This window comes from Balaenoptera musculus, chromosome 12 (assembly GCF_009873245.2).
Source record: "Balaenoptera musculus isolate JJ_BM4_2016_0621 chromosome 12, mBalMus1.pri.v3, whole genome shotgun sequence".
NCBI lineage: Eukaryota > Metazoa > Chordata > Mammalia > Artiodactyla > Balaenopteridae > Balaenoptera > Balaenoptera musculus.
Window position 1 is genome coordinate 86676984 of NC_045796.1, and position 15402 is coordinate 86692385.

Below are 15402 nucleotides of genomic sequence, written 5' to 3' on the forward strand. Positions count from 1 at the left end.
GCACCACCAGGGAAGTCCAATCTGTTTCTTGTTGCTCAGAATTAAGTTCAAAGTAGAAGCTCCCTCTCGGTTTCCTCTACATCCTAGTGGTAAAAACGATCAACAGAAGAAACTAGAAATTATTAAGCAATTAGAACATATGAAGGATTGGACTTGTATTATTAGTAGGATGGAGCTTCCTTAACATTTTTAAAAACATAGGGGGTCTAGATGCCTTCCTCAGAGTTTGAGGAGCCAGTGCACCCACGCGTCCATCCACAGTTGATTGAGTTCACCGGGTCCTGTTGGTGGCTTTATCCCGAGGCCGACTTCTGAGAACGAGAGTTCATTCTCCAGTTTGCTCAGCATCCTCCTCTGTTTTCTGCTTAGAAATGCTGCTCATATTTACTTAAAATACAGTGATTGGCAGAGTCAGTGGCCTTTAGAAGAGGTGGTCTCAGCTGCACACTTCTATGTGAAATTCTGACCACCTTTGTGCTTACGTGCCAGTGGGGACAGAATGAACAGTCTGAAGAGACTAAAGAAGATGGGGAGACCCTGTCCACAGAAGGATTCTTCTTTCAGGTGGCTCTGAAACGATTATTGTTCATGAGAGATACCTCAGGGAAAATCACTGCTCCTTCTGAAAAGATAATTTAATTTGTAATAAAAGTTTGATATTTTATTAAACACTAAATTCAAAAATACAGTTATATTTCAAGAAGTGCACCGCTGCTACTGAGAATATATAAAATATAGGAAAATACTGTGTTTAATAAGCCTGTGCCTTCAAATGCTTTGATGATTCACATGTTAATGTGAGGCATTACAGGCAAAATACGGTTTCTTGGTATTTGTGGCTTTGGCTATTCAAACGTTCTCACATACACTAAGGAATTATATTTTGTCATAAGTGTATTTAAAATGTGTTCCTTTACAAACTCCCCAAGGAAATGTCTCTGTTCTGTGTAGCTATTCATATGGTCTTTCCCTCCTGCTTCTTAGAAATGCTTTTCTTTTAATCCAATCTTCTGGAGGCATTTTTGCAGTTAATCTAAATGATTAGAGCCTTTTCTCCTGTGATATAAACACTTAAAAGGTAGCTTTTCATTTATCTGAACATGCCCATGCAGGTTTTCTTCATAAATTATACTTCAGAGACAATGCTTCCTGCTCCCCCCAAAGTCTGAGCTACAGAACGGGAACAGTCTCACTGTATCAATATATTGTTTCTTGCTCTGGCTCAGAGGTCAGGGATTTTAAACTACAGAGAAGAAAGACTGAGTATGACATGCCTGAATTTCAACATTGTGAAAATTAAATTCTAGCAGATATTGTCTTCCCTGCATTCTTTTTTCTTTGTTCACCATTAAATTATCTTGATTGGGTTTTTAAAATCTTTATTAAACCTTTCACTTTATATCTTGTGTCAGAAGTAAGTGAGTCCTGGGTCTGCGGAAGTTCCATGATCGCTCAAGCGGATCCTGGTGGGACCCAGGTACAATTATATTAGCTCAAGTGGACTTCTGTGTCCCCTTGGCTCTGTCCTCTTTCTCTTCTTCCAGCAAGCCTTCCTTTCTTCTCTTATACCTCTTCCTGATCACAAAGATATTAGTTACATCCCATGGGCATCAATATGTTTGGTGTCTTTATTTACAGAATGAAATGATGTACAATTCCCTGACTAATGATTTTAAAATGTTACCACGCCGTTAGGGAATTTGAAACGAGATAACCATGGCCGTTGCTGAGTGGAGAGAACCCAAGACAGATTGAAGACAGATTGGAGCCAGAATTTTTCCTCTATACTCTTTAGTAGATGTGTCACCTTTGTCGAGTAAAGTAACATTTCTGAGACTTGTTCTCCTCATTTGTGAAGTAGATCCATGAAGATATCTCAGAGAGCAGTGATTAGAAATAATAAAATACCCAATGCGCACTTAACACATGTTAGTTTCTTTGATTTCTCCTTCTTTTTGGCATCTTTCCTCTTTAACTGTAATCAAAACGGTACTGTTTCTCTTTAAACAAAATGGCTCTAAGCAGATAAAAATTAAGACTAGTTCTGGAAAATTATTTTATGACGCAATACGTTGATTCTAGAACTCTTCCATCTTAGAAATTTAAGTTTTAAGACTTTCTTCTTTAATCCAGGTCTCTCATAGCCTCATGCATATTTCACCTTTCTTCCTATTTAAACCAGTTCTTAGGAAATGACCTGCTAATTTTGTTTACACATAGTTGAAAATGACTCATGTGATTGTATGTTCCCAGGAAACTTTGTGTTTTAATAGAGCTCAAAGTTTTACAGTGAATGTGTGTTCCCTGGTAGTAAAATGTGGGGAAACAAGTAATGGACAGCAGGTGAGAATCTATTTTTTTAATCTGGACTCTCTGTGGGTATCACTCATTAAACCACGTAAACCTCTGTCCTTGTACCTTCCCATGCTGATTGAGACCGTGAACATTTTACTCTGAAAATAAAGAAAAATGGCAATGGTTGTGTGCCTTCCCTCATAAAGTACAAAAGCCACATCATGAGGCTTCGACCAATTTGGGAATTCAGCTTTACAGAGGCACACTTGTCCTGGAAGGGCAGTTTAAGTTACAATCCTGAATCATTCATATATCTTTCAGAAACCTGAGTTTAAAATTCTCTGTGACTTTAACCTTTGATTCATCACATTTCAAAATATTCTACCCTATATTCTAATTTATCTCAAGATTTCTTCATACTTTTTTTTCCTATCTTTAACATTTAAGTCTGCCATCTGCTTAATTTGTTTTACTGTGCAGGATTTAGCTTGAAGCACAGTGAAAATAAAGCACTTATGGTGAGGAGCTTTTATTTTGCAAGTAATGAAAAAATAAAGTCTATGCAGCACAGGATTGAACATACTTAAACAGCAAATGGCAGAAGAGGAGGGTCAGAGGCAACATTTGCTTACACATGCTGAGGGCAGTATTTCTGTGAACGTTTGGGAGAGGGGATATGGAGAAGGAAGAATACAAGAGACAGGAAATAGAGGGAATTCCACTCTTTTTGAGATGGAGATAGAAATTGTATAAACATGGCCAGTGTATACTCATTCATGTGAAGACAGGGTTTTTCCTGAGGAAAGAACACTCCCCTTTGTGTAGCATGGCTTACAAAGTGACACGAGGCCCCTCCACTAAGAAATGTCTTTCCTCCCATGTCCAGGATCACAGTTAGTCTGGCCTGGAGTGGGCTTGAGTCATTTCACTCTCCTGTTCCACAGTGTTTTGCACACCTCTGCTATGAATATGTCAACGAAAAAAATGTTGCCTGTCATATCAGTAAACAAAGGAGGTTGCAGCCATCAAGCCATCACATTACAGTTGTCCGTGACAGTGAGCCCTGTGGGAACTCAGGCTAGAGACAGGATGCCCACCATCAAGCAGTCAACTGCTGCAGCCACCCCTAGCGATGCACCCTGAGGAGACTCAGGATGAGAAAACACAGGATACTGGCCCCAGATAGCTGAGGTGCATGTCAAAGGAATGATTTCAGTGAGCCCAGACTTTTGCATCTTCCCATACATAGAAAAACACTAAATTCATTCATTTGAGTTGTCTGATTTTCTTTTTTATTTCTTTTTTTAAAACTTTATACTAGAGTATAGTTGATTTACAATGTTGTGTTAGTTTCAGGTGTGCAGCAAAGTGATTAATTTATACATATACCATGTACCCATTCTTTTTCAGATTCTTTTCTCATATAGGTCATTACAGAGAACTGAGTGGTATTCCCTGTGCTATACTGTAAGTCCTTGTTGATTATTTATTTTATAGATAGTAGTGTGTCTCTGTTAATCCCAAACTCCTAATTTATCCCTCCCCCACCACATTTCCCCTTTGGGAACCATAAGTTTGTTTTCAAAGTCTGTGAGTCTGTTTCTGTATTAAGAGTAATCTTTTGATGTTCCAACTACCCGGTCTTTGTTGCAAAAACTCCTATATATCCCGGCTCCTCCCTGACCTCTTTGGGGTGGTCCCTCAGAGCCATCTGAGAGACTGCGTCGTGGCCTTAAGTCCTCAGTTTTGTCTGCCAAATAAAACATAATTCTCAACTTTTAGGTCGTGCAATTTTTTTCAGCCATCAAATAAGTGGTATTTGGGAAGGGTTTGGTGCCTGGACACTGTTTCTTAGGCTGTCTAAGTTTGAATTCCAACTCTGCCTTTTAATTGCTATGTAACTTTGCACAAATAACCTAAATACCTCATGCTTCACCACGGTCATCTATAAAGTAATGATGATTATAGTACTTCCTATGACATAGTTCCTGGGGCACAATAGTTATGAACTATTTGTACAATGTGTAAGAAACCATTGGGACTGTTTTCCTCTATTTCATTGTATGATTATTCTCTATTTTGATAAATTAACTTATTTTTTAAGGACAGAATTGTCTGTTTTGGTCACTGAAAATGGAGATTTCTTTTGTGGAACTGGAATAGGTACAGAGGACATATCTCTTTAATTAGCTTTTTTATTTTCTTTTAAGAGTTAAATGAATTACATTAATCATTTGCTTCAGGAGGAGGCCAATGAAGATGGCAGATAATACAATGCATGTGTGCTAGTCAGGACTGAAACACAGCTTAAACCAGAGGGTAGGGGTAGGAAGAGGAGATATAGCAAGAGGATGGAATATTTTAATTGTTTGGCTTGGGTGCTAGGCTCAGTTCTGGGGAGAGCAGTAAGCTAGGGAATGAGGAGAGGTAAGATAAGGTCCATCTCACAAAAACACCCGACTGAGTAGGATTCCCATGCAACCTAATCTAATTCATCCCCAACAGAAGGGAATCTAGATAGAAAAAAATGCATGTCCATTAGGTTCACCCCATAGTAGTCCACAAACATTTTCTTCTCATACATACCCTTTAAAAATTGCCAGTTCTAACATAATGCAGCTACTTCCACATAATAATTCTCTGTGAAAATTGACAACCCAAAGTCTTATTCAATGTCTGCACCCAGTTCCAAGGTCAGAATTCTTGGGCGATCTAATTCTTCTTCAGTCTGCATACTGCCCCAAATACATTAATAATATGTAGCTACATGAGAAATCTAAATAGTCCCAAAATATTAAGTCCAAAATGAAGTAGGTAGAATGGGATAAACAAATAGAATAAACACTTTCATATGAAAAAGGAGAGAAGAACAAATAACATACAGTGGCCTTTGAGCTACAGCACATACGGTTCCTGATGGACCAGAACCAGAAGCCATTGTTTCATGGCAGTTGAGTCAATTTCTTGGTCACCCTGGCTCTATGTCTTCTTGCAGGATGTCCCCTGTCCATTTTCCTCCTTGACTGCAGCTGAGGAGATTATTGGATTAGTCCCAATTTAGAGCAGCACTGTTTTGGTAGACAACTTCCTTTTAGTATAAACTCAGATGTTTGAATTGCTTTAGGCATTGAAAGGATGCTAGGGATAAAGTTTCTCTGACAAAGTAATACCCGTAAAACCTCAGCTGACTTTGATTTCACTGCTCCCTGCTTTCTCCCTGGACCGGTAACTAGTGTCCAAGCTTGCTGAGTCTCATCTTAAATCTGGTTTTCATTCTGGTAGTTTCTGTCTCTTAGCAACACATCCCATTGTTTCATTCTGGGGCAGTGGGCCACCAATCTGTCCCTGACCCCCTGGCTGCATGAAAGTGCATGATTCTTGCACTTTCCATTCTTGCATGGGATTTCTCTTTTCTTTTTCAGATTGGAAGCACACAACAGGTGTTTGGGTCTGGCCCTGTCTTTACAATTTTGATATTTTGCTCAGTGTGGTTTTTTTTTTTTTGGTAATAATTTTGATTTATTAAAATATTATTTGTCTTGATTACCAAAGTTTTTTAGTGCCTTCTTATATCATCCAAATATATCCAGATTTCATTGAACAGAAATGTTCCCCCCCAAGAGTGACAAAATTATGGGAGCAATTCTGGTTAGCATGGCTTGGATCACGTGTCCTTCTCTAAAATGATCACTATGGCCAAGAAGACAGGGTAGTTTGATTGATAGCATTCTCTGATTGGCCTGTTTGGGGACACATACTTACCCAGGGGCAGGGATTGTGAAGAGGGTGAGTCCTACTGTGAACACAAGAGCTGAGTAGAATTATGATGCTATGATCAAGGGGTGGTTCCTCAAAGATGGAATTCCTAGAAGACAAAGAATGGTCCATTTTAATGTGACACATAGGCTTGGGTAGGGGAGAGGCAGTAAGGTTACATCCTGAAACTCTGAGGGAGGGGGCCAGAAGAGGTGAGGTAACCAAATGAGGAAACAGGTCTAATCTTCATTATTTATGCTCAACTGCTCCCAGGGACTGCTCTGGTCTTCCTGGGAGAAACACAAACCCTGTCAGCCAGAACATCCTTTCTCCCACCTTGGTTGGCTCAGCTTAGAGATATGCCTGGGCTTCCTTTTTTAGGATGGCAACTTTCTCCCTGCTGTTAAGCAATCCCAAAAGAGTGTGAAATGCGTGCTATTTGTGTTGAGGAGCGTGGAGGAGATGGGAACATGAAAGAGGCTTCTCTCCCACCATGTTCAGAAATTAGGAGACAACAGCAGAAATGCATAGCACAGATATGTTTTTACAGACTAAATTGTCCTTTGCAGTTTTCAGTGATCAAATACAGTGACCTCTAATATGATCTCGGCATTACCTTAAAATTCTTAAAAGCCTTCTTGCTGTTCAAAGTACTTTGCCTGTAAATAATATGAATCAATAATTTTGAAACATTAACTAGAGAAAATTCTGGGCAAGTACTGAGCAAAACTGTTTGAAATGACTTTTCTTCAGCAGATTTTCACCAAGCACTTTCAATTCCTTCAACATGTATGAGTACGTTTGTAATGGAAATGAAGCCAATGTTTAAGTGGTTATATAAGTTGGCCTCTTCTTCTGGATGTGGGGCAACAAGCATCTGACTCCACCAGACAACTCCAGTGTGAGATGTTTCTTCTCCAGATGGGTTTAATTACTCCTCTTTTGGGAAGTTGTAAATCTTAAGTTTGTGGACACCTCTACATGATTTGAGTGTTTCTTGAACCCTTTGAAAAGGAAGCAATATTATTAATATATCTTAGTATGTATATTTGTCTCAAGAGAGGGCTTATGTAATTTTATAGAATATTGTGGAATAAATCCAAGAAAGGCTAAGAACCACTGATTTAGAGGAAATCTGTTCTAAGATATTTATGTAGCACATTAGGGAAGATTCTTGAATCCCCACTCTTTGATGCATCAAATGAAAATATGAAGAGCCCTTACCTAAATTTTCTCACAAGATAAAACACTTCGTCTGCTGTAATATTTCTATACCCACCTTCAGAGTGTTGTGATCAGGAAATGGATATCTCCTTACTTATAATTCCACTATTTAAGAAATGAGTCCAACTAGCAATAAAGAAATATAGAATTGTGACAATTCTCCAATCTTCTAACTATATTTGCACAACTCTGTGGAGTGTTGTTGCTGCTGAAGAGATTTCAGCTCTCATCCACCACGAATAAATATACCGTGGTATTTCCCTCATTCAGAAGGACTGGAGCTACATAGGGTCACAGCCATGTTTTCCCCATTCCGGGAAGGAGAGTGGATAGCTCAGGTTAGTCTCTGCTCAGAGAGTCGCCCAGAGCGGATGACATTGGAATTTGAGTGCTATGCAATTTCTTCACTGGATATCTAACATATGGTATATGCTGCAAGGTGTGAAATAATTGAAGTTTTAATGAACAGTTTATAGTTGAGTTTCCAAGGACCCCAGGCATTTAGAGATGGCTGGTCTGTGAGATACCCATGAATGAAAATGACTCCAGGTAACTGAACATAACTCACTCTACAGATGTGTGTATTATACAGTCAAATAATGAAATGAAAGACTCACAGAACGCTGATTGTATTTGACAAGCCATTCCTTGTAATTGTTGCCGAAATAAAGAAACTGACATACAGAATTTGCCCACAGCTTCATTATGGATGTGGTCAGATATGGTATTTGGGAAGAAAATAATATGATATTATTGAAAGTGAAAGTGTCTCCTTTAGAATTACTCTGAATGCCAGTGCCTCATATCTTCTGAACAAAAAAGCGGCTTTGTTCAATGTACACAATAGCAACTGATTCACTTCATGGGTAAAAAATCATCAATCAAGGTAGTTTATTAAACAGGAAAATCTGAAAAAGTTCACGCTCTCAAAAATACAATCAAATATAAGTTATGTTCTCCATTGAATCTACTGTATAAACAATTTCTGAATGCTAGTTGCTTAATTTACACAGCATTGAAAAATACTTCTATGAATATATTAAAAGTGAATGAAAAGAAGTGGTAAACCCAGGACTAACAGGTTGAATACACACACTACATTTTTATAACCATCTGTTAATTCTCCCTTGTTTCAAAGCTCCTCAGCTAACTAGAGTATACTGTTAACCAAGCTATCCCAGTTCCTAATCATGTTTATAAACAGGTGTTTATTGTGTTTCCTGTACAAAGAAAAGGTTCTGTGGGAGTTTAGGAGTTAGTCTAGTGCCTCCACCCCTGCCAATCACTGAACCCACTTCCAATGAAGAAGCAAGCTCCTGGGCCTTGACGAGACAGAAAATGAAAACGCACTTTACAGAGTTGCTCCATAAATAGAACTGAAAATGTGTACAGTCGATGAATTTAGTCAAGGATGAAAAAGAAATATTTAGGAGTGTATAAGCACCACTGGGGCAGATGAGTCATTTTCTCGAGACGGCTCAGAGGACGGCAGATGATAACACATTCCCTAATTTCAAGAAATATTTGCTAATATCATAAGGTCAGCTTACAACCCAAATTTACTCTCTCTCTTTAGTCTGTTTTTGATGCCCTTTCATTATGAGCATGATCATAATCATCATTATTATGGATGATTTTGGAAACATTTGCTGTATGCGCAAAATCAATCATTGGTTATTTATTTAGTGTTTTTCATTAAAAGGTTTCTCTCTCTCTCCCTTTCCTTCCTGCCTTCTCTCTTCCTTCCCTCCCTTGATCCCTCCTTCCCTCCTTCCTTCCTTCTTTCCTTTCTCATAAATAACGAGAATCATTCTTATTTTATCCTAGACATGTAGGATCTCTATCACCACTACCTCTATTTTTGTCTCTGTTACATCATTGCTTTGTTAATTTCCCTGAACTTCAGTGTCCTGATCTGTAACATGGAGATGATCAACTCTGAAGCATGAAATGGTTGACAGTCATAGATGGACCACGTGCAGGGGTCCTAGTCCAGTTCATAGTGGGTGCTCTCCTTCCTTTCCCCCATCAAGGTGTCCTGCTGAAGTGTCTAATGCTCACTTTTTCCTATCAAAGCTCTCCACTGCAGAACTCTGCTCTGGGCAATGTCCCATAGCTCAACATTTGCCTAATATCAACCTTTGCTTGTCACTTAACCCATTCCCTGAGGGCTCTGGTCACATCTAAGAAATGAGGGTATTGGTATAAAAGGAATATAAATCAGCATCTGTTTGGATGTGCAACTTTTCTACATAAGAAATTTTATTTTAACACTCAACTTCAGCGAGCAAAGTCTTACCCTAAAGAAATAAAGTTGACAGGAGATGTTTCAGATCACCTAGCAGGTTTGTGCAAGATAATTTTGCTTTATTAGGTCTTTCCATCCCCTTTAAATGCTGTCATGTACAAGCTATATATGTGCGTTGTAAATCCTGGTCCACAGTATGGTATGTGCAAAACAACAAAATAGAATTTTCTCCATTACGGTTTTGGTTTAAATAATGAGAGTATTTCACATATCTTATTATTGGCTTCATGTGACTTTTAAAATAACTTCGAACAAGGCATTTATTTATGTGATGTTAGATATTTAATGCAAAAACTCACTAGTTTTTCCAATATCATCGCAGGTATTTTTTTTCTCTGCCTAAGATGTATGTCACATCTAAGAAGGTGGGGCAGGGACAAGACTCAGAAAGACAGCTGAGTTAGGAGAATGGTGCAAAGCATAAATGCACAAATATGAAAACAGTTACAGAACTACAACAGCCATGGCTATTTTCTTCATTGAGAACACAATTGGCTGAGGTTCTCCAGAACTTGATGGCAGGTGAAGCAGAGCAGGCTAATTTAATCCCCTAAAAGACAGGAGAAATAATAAAAATGGATTTTTTCATCTCTACTTGAATATAAAGGCAAAGAAACATAAATTTTCTTGGCAATGTCCCTTCTCCCACACTTCACCCACTCCTTTACTAAAACACCTCAAATGTGTGATAAAATGAGACACAGACTTTTACTTTCCCAAATAACAACTTTGGAACTTTTATCTTTCCCTGCACAAGCATAGTGTTGGGAAATACCCTTTAACTAATGTTCTAACAAAAGATATCCAACGTAACGGTGGTGTTAGTTCCCAGAGCGTATGGTGGGTAGGGCCGGTGGGATGAACATAAACTTGGGAAATATTTTTGGACCACTGAAAATAAATGAAATAAAATCTGTTTCATATGCTTTGCACCCATTTAAAAATATAAAACTTTGTCTCTAGATAGCAAATAAAATATGAAAAGAACTATAAACGCTATGTTATGAAGGGAACTACGACTGCCACATTTAATTATCTGCCTGTGCCTACACCATTTTTTTCATCACATTTTATTTTGTTTTTCTAGATGTCCTAATTACAATCCAGCATTCCCTGTTTTGCTCAACTCTTAGCTTTAAGGCCTAGTTAATTTGACCTTGCCTTAAATTCAGTAATTAATCTTGGATGCTTTCCCAACAGATAAGGTACACTGATTATATTACATGGCTCAGCATTTATGTAATGGTTTTTGAAATATACAGATAGGAAAGCAATTTAGTCCAATGTATCTGACATTTGATCCATGTCCACTGGTTCAACAGTATTGATTGTTTACAGCTGGTATCCATTCTTTGGTCTAATTAAATTTTGACGCTCACCCTTGTTTGTAGATACTGGAAAATATATGAGTGATTTTACTCTTTTTAATTTAAATAAATATCATCTTCCAAGGTCTCTGAAATTAACCTTTGACCAGATGAATATCCCCAGATAGATAAACATGATGATTTTAACCTAGTCTACTACAGCCTGGACACATTCAGACATTTTTTCTTAAGTTATCCATGGGATAACTTAATAGCACAAGTTTAAGCAGCCCAGCGCAGCTAGCTAACTAATATAATAACGTGTAAATATGATAATATGGAATTATATTTTTATCAGTTCCTAAGAACTTTTCAAAATTATACACAGTTTATCTAACTAATGGATCTATGTTTTCTCCCTATCTGTAGCTATATCCATCTATGTGTATCACTGTTAAAGAGGTACTTTGAATGGGAAAGTAGTATTTTCTAAATTAAAAAAATATATATTTTATTGAAGTATAGTTGATTTACAATGTTGTGCTAAATTCTACACTACAGCAAAATTATTCAATTATATATGTTTACATTCTTTTTCATATTCTTTTCCATTATGGTTTATCACAGGATATTGAATATAGTTCCCTGTGCTATTCAGTAGGACCTTGTTGTTTATCCATTAGAATGGATATAATAGTTTGCATCTGCGAATCTCAAACTCCCAATTCATCCCTCCCCCAACCCCTTTTCCCCCTTGGCAACCACAAGTCTGTTCTCTATGTTTGTGAGTCTGTTTCTGTTTCATAGATGAGTTCATTTGTGTCATATTTTAGATTCTACATATAGGTGATATCATATGGTATCTGTCTCTTTCTGACTTATTCCACTTAGTATGATAATCTCTGTTCCATCCATGTTGCTGCAAATGGCATTATTTCATTCTTTTTTATGGCTGAGTCATATTCCATCGCATATATGTACCACATCTTCTTCATCCATTTATCTGTCTATGGACATTTAGGTTCTTTCCATTTCTTGACTATTGAGAATAGTGCTGCTATGAACATAAGGGTGCATGTATTTTTCTGAGTCAGAGTTTTGTCTGGATATATGCCCAGGAGTGGGATTGCTGGATCATATGGCAACTCTATTTTTAGTTTTTAAAGTATTTTCTAAATTACCTGTGATACTACGTGGATACTAAGGGAATTTTTTCATATTATCTGAGGTACCATTTTGGCTTTTTATTCTCCATAGGAATATTTTCATTTCACAGAATGGGTGTTTGTTGAGCAAAATGTGACTTTTTATAAACTGATATTATAATACTCAATGTGTATTTCTAGCACTTGGATATTAATAAAACTCATTAGTTATTAGAGTATGGGTCAATCTCCTTCACTAGACTCCTTGAAAGGTCTGCTAATTATTGCATATTCAGCGTCTTCAACCCTCGGACAAGATCATAGCAGGTATGAGGTAGATGCTTATTCACTGGATGAATGACTGAATGGCTTTAGTGACTGAAGCCTCACTTACAGTTTGCAGGGTTAGATCTGTGACCTCTCTCTACAGATCTATTCAGAACTGCCAGCATGGGCACTATTGCTGAATTAGTTGACTCTAATGGGTGCTTGATGTTTAACCAGGATTTAACAATTTGAACAACAATCTGTGACTGTAAAGATGGTACATTTAAAAACATTTCTTTTTCCAACATTTATAATAAGAAAAACTTACCATGTCCTATTGATGATTTAAAATAATTTGTAAAATTAGACACTCAAAAAAGATTTTTGGAGACACAAAAAAATTGCATTTACCTTTACCAAAGTGTTTATTAACATGATTGAGCAGTCAATTAGTCCAAAGGCTTTAGAGCATCTTTTGAGTCCCTAAATGATGCATTAGCCTGCTTGATTATGTCATAGGATTGGCTACAGCAAGACTGAAGAGTACTCACAAAATAAATTTTAAAAAACACAAGGAAGAATTGGCAGGATACTGCAAAATTGCAGTACTTACTAAACAGCAAAAAAAGCAATCAGCAACGATTAAACTCAGGGGAAAATAATAATAAAGTGCAGCGTTTCTTGCTGGAGAGAAATTTTTTTGCATGATTCATATTTATTGGCCTCTGTCAAATGTCACTGATCTGTTGAGGCTTAATATCTCTGTTTTTTTCTCTTTTCTTTGCCCCTAATTAGAACCATCTTTACCTTACCATAACCACTGCAATCTATAATTCTCAGACCACAGAAAGGTAGTAGCAATGTGTCCTGCAACAGAACTTACATACCACAGAGACACGGCGATGACCACCGTGGAGAATCTACTTCCCAAGAAGTGAATCAGAGAACAGTTCCATGCTGCTGTTAAATATATAACACATATGTTATAAAACATAACTGGGTTGACTCCTAGCTCTGCCACTTACTAGCTTGAGATCGTGGCCAAATCACTTAAATTGTAGAGACCTTAGTCTCCTTGTCAATGAAATGAGGCCAACATGTCTACTGCTTAGAGATGTTTTAACAAAAGTTTAACAAAATTGAAAGATTAACTGACTAGAATTCAAGATTCTCATTATTTTGTGCTCTCCTGGCCATCTGGACCTGACACAGAACCTCTAGGTCCTTTGAAAATTCTGAGACTAGCTTTGAGCTCAGTTAACAGACTACAATCATTACTCAGGTTCTGAAGACAAGGTTGAAAATCACTTGTAGTGTTGCATAGGAACTAGACTCTGAAAATATCTATGAATTTCAAATTAAATCTTCTGTCATATCAGAATCTAATTGTCTAAATCTAATTGTCTAAACTAACTCTTTTGACTTTGATCTTTCCTCTGTTCATTTTATTTCAACGCTTCCCTTAAAGGAATCAACTTACTTCCATACAAAAAGCGTTCTGAAAAATACTTCGGAAGGTAAAGCATATTTTTCCAAAAACATCCTGACACAACTAGGGGGCAGTGCTGTCAAGTGATTGTTTAAAATCGTCATTAGTCAACTGAGGTGTGAAAAACAGAATTTAGAACCAAAAAATCAGATGAAGGATGTGATGGAATGCATTGAATTGAGCGTTGTGTGAAAGTCAAATTCATGAGAGATGCAAACCACTACACTCTCATATTTTCAGGAACTTATAAGCCTCAAGTTATCTTTGACTCATTCACATTTTAATGAGGCCCAGCTTTGCCTTTTTTGAGATCTTGTTTGGTTGTTAATGTCTTTTCCATCATTCCTTTCCTTCTTTTCTTCACAACTCCAGTCTTAGTTTGGGTTCTTATCACTTCATATCTAGACTAACAAGCACCTCTTACTTACCACCTGTGTCTAAAGATTTGTTTTCCAAAATTATGCTTTTCTCCCTGAGAGGCAGTATAACATTCATTTGCAGTCCTGGACCTTGGCATCAGGAATGTCTGGGTTTGCATCTTGGATTTGCTAGGGACTTTGGGATCTTGGGTAAATTGATTAACCCAATTTAGTCTGGGATTCTTCTTAGATTTGCCTCATGAAATTAATATCTTTTTGTCTTGAATCATCAGTGCTTGGATAAGGGATTACCCACTTGCATAAAATTAGACCTTAATGTTTTCAACTTTAAAAAATGAACAAAGTAAAAAAAAAATTCTCTCCCTTGATCTCTCACCTCTCCTCCAGTTGCTTCCTCATTTCTCTGTTCCTATTTATACACTCCCTAGAAAGGTGACTTGTACTTGTCTCCTTTTCTTCACCTCCCATCCCTCCACACAGCACTCCACCTAGGTTCTCTGCTACCATTAGTCTTTGAAAAGTGCTTTCATGCTCCGAAGCAATTTTCATCCTTTTCTTATAATAGACATCCCTCCCCTTCTCTCATTTCCCTTCCTGTTTGTAGATGATCTTATTTGTCTCTTAACTTTACCTAATGTCTATACACTGATGCCTCCAAAATTAGAATTCCCCACTTAGTCAACAAATTGTGTACTCATTATATTCATCATCTCAAATTTTACATAACCAAATGGAATGTTTACTTTTAATCCTCTGAAACCTCAAGTCTTTCCCATTTCAATTAACAGTTACTACCAGCCACCTACTGGCTTGAGCAAAATACAAAACAAAACAAACAAACAAGCAAAAGCAAGTCATTCTTAACTCTTCATACTTACCTTGAATTTCTGAACATTGTCCACACTATAGGCCTGGTAATATAGATATTAGAGTTGTTTGATTTAGGCATCCTGGGATAACATCACTTTTAAGCCTAAAGAAGGGGTGGCCCATGAGTGTAGAACATGAGTGTAGGTACATGAGTGTAGTCAGATGAGATTAATATTTAAATTGTTATTTCTTTTGGTAGTACTACTTGATTATTAACTTCTAGTAATCTGATGTGGGATAGGGAGGATGGGAGGGAGACACAAGAGGGAGGGGATATGGGGATATATGTATACATATAGCTGATTCACTTTGTTATAAAGCAGAAACTAACACACAATTGTAAAGCAATTATACTCCAATA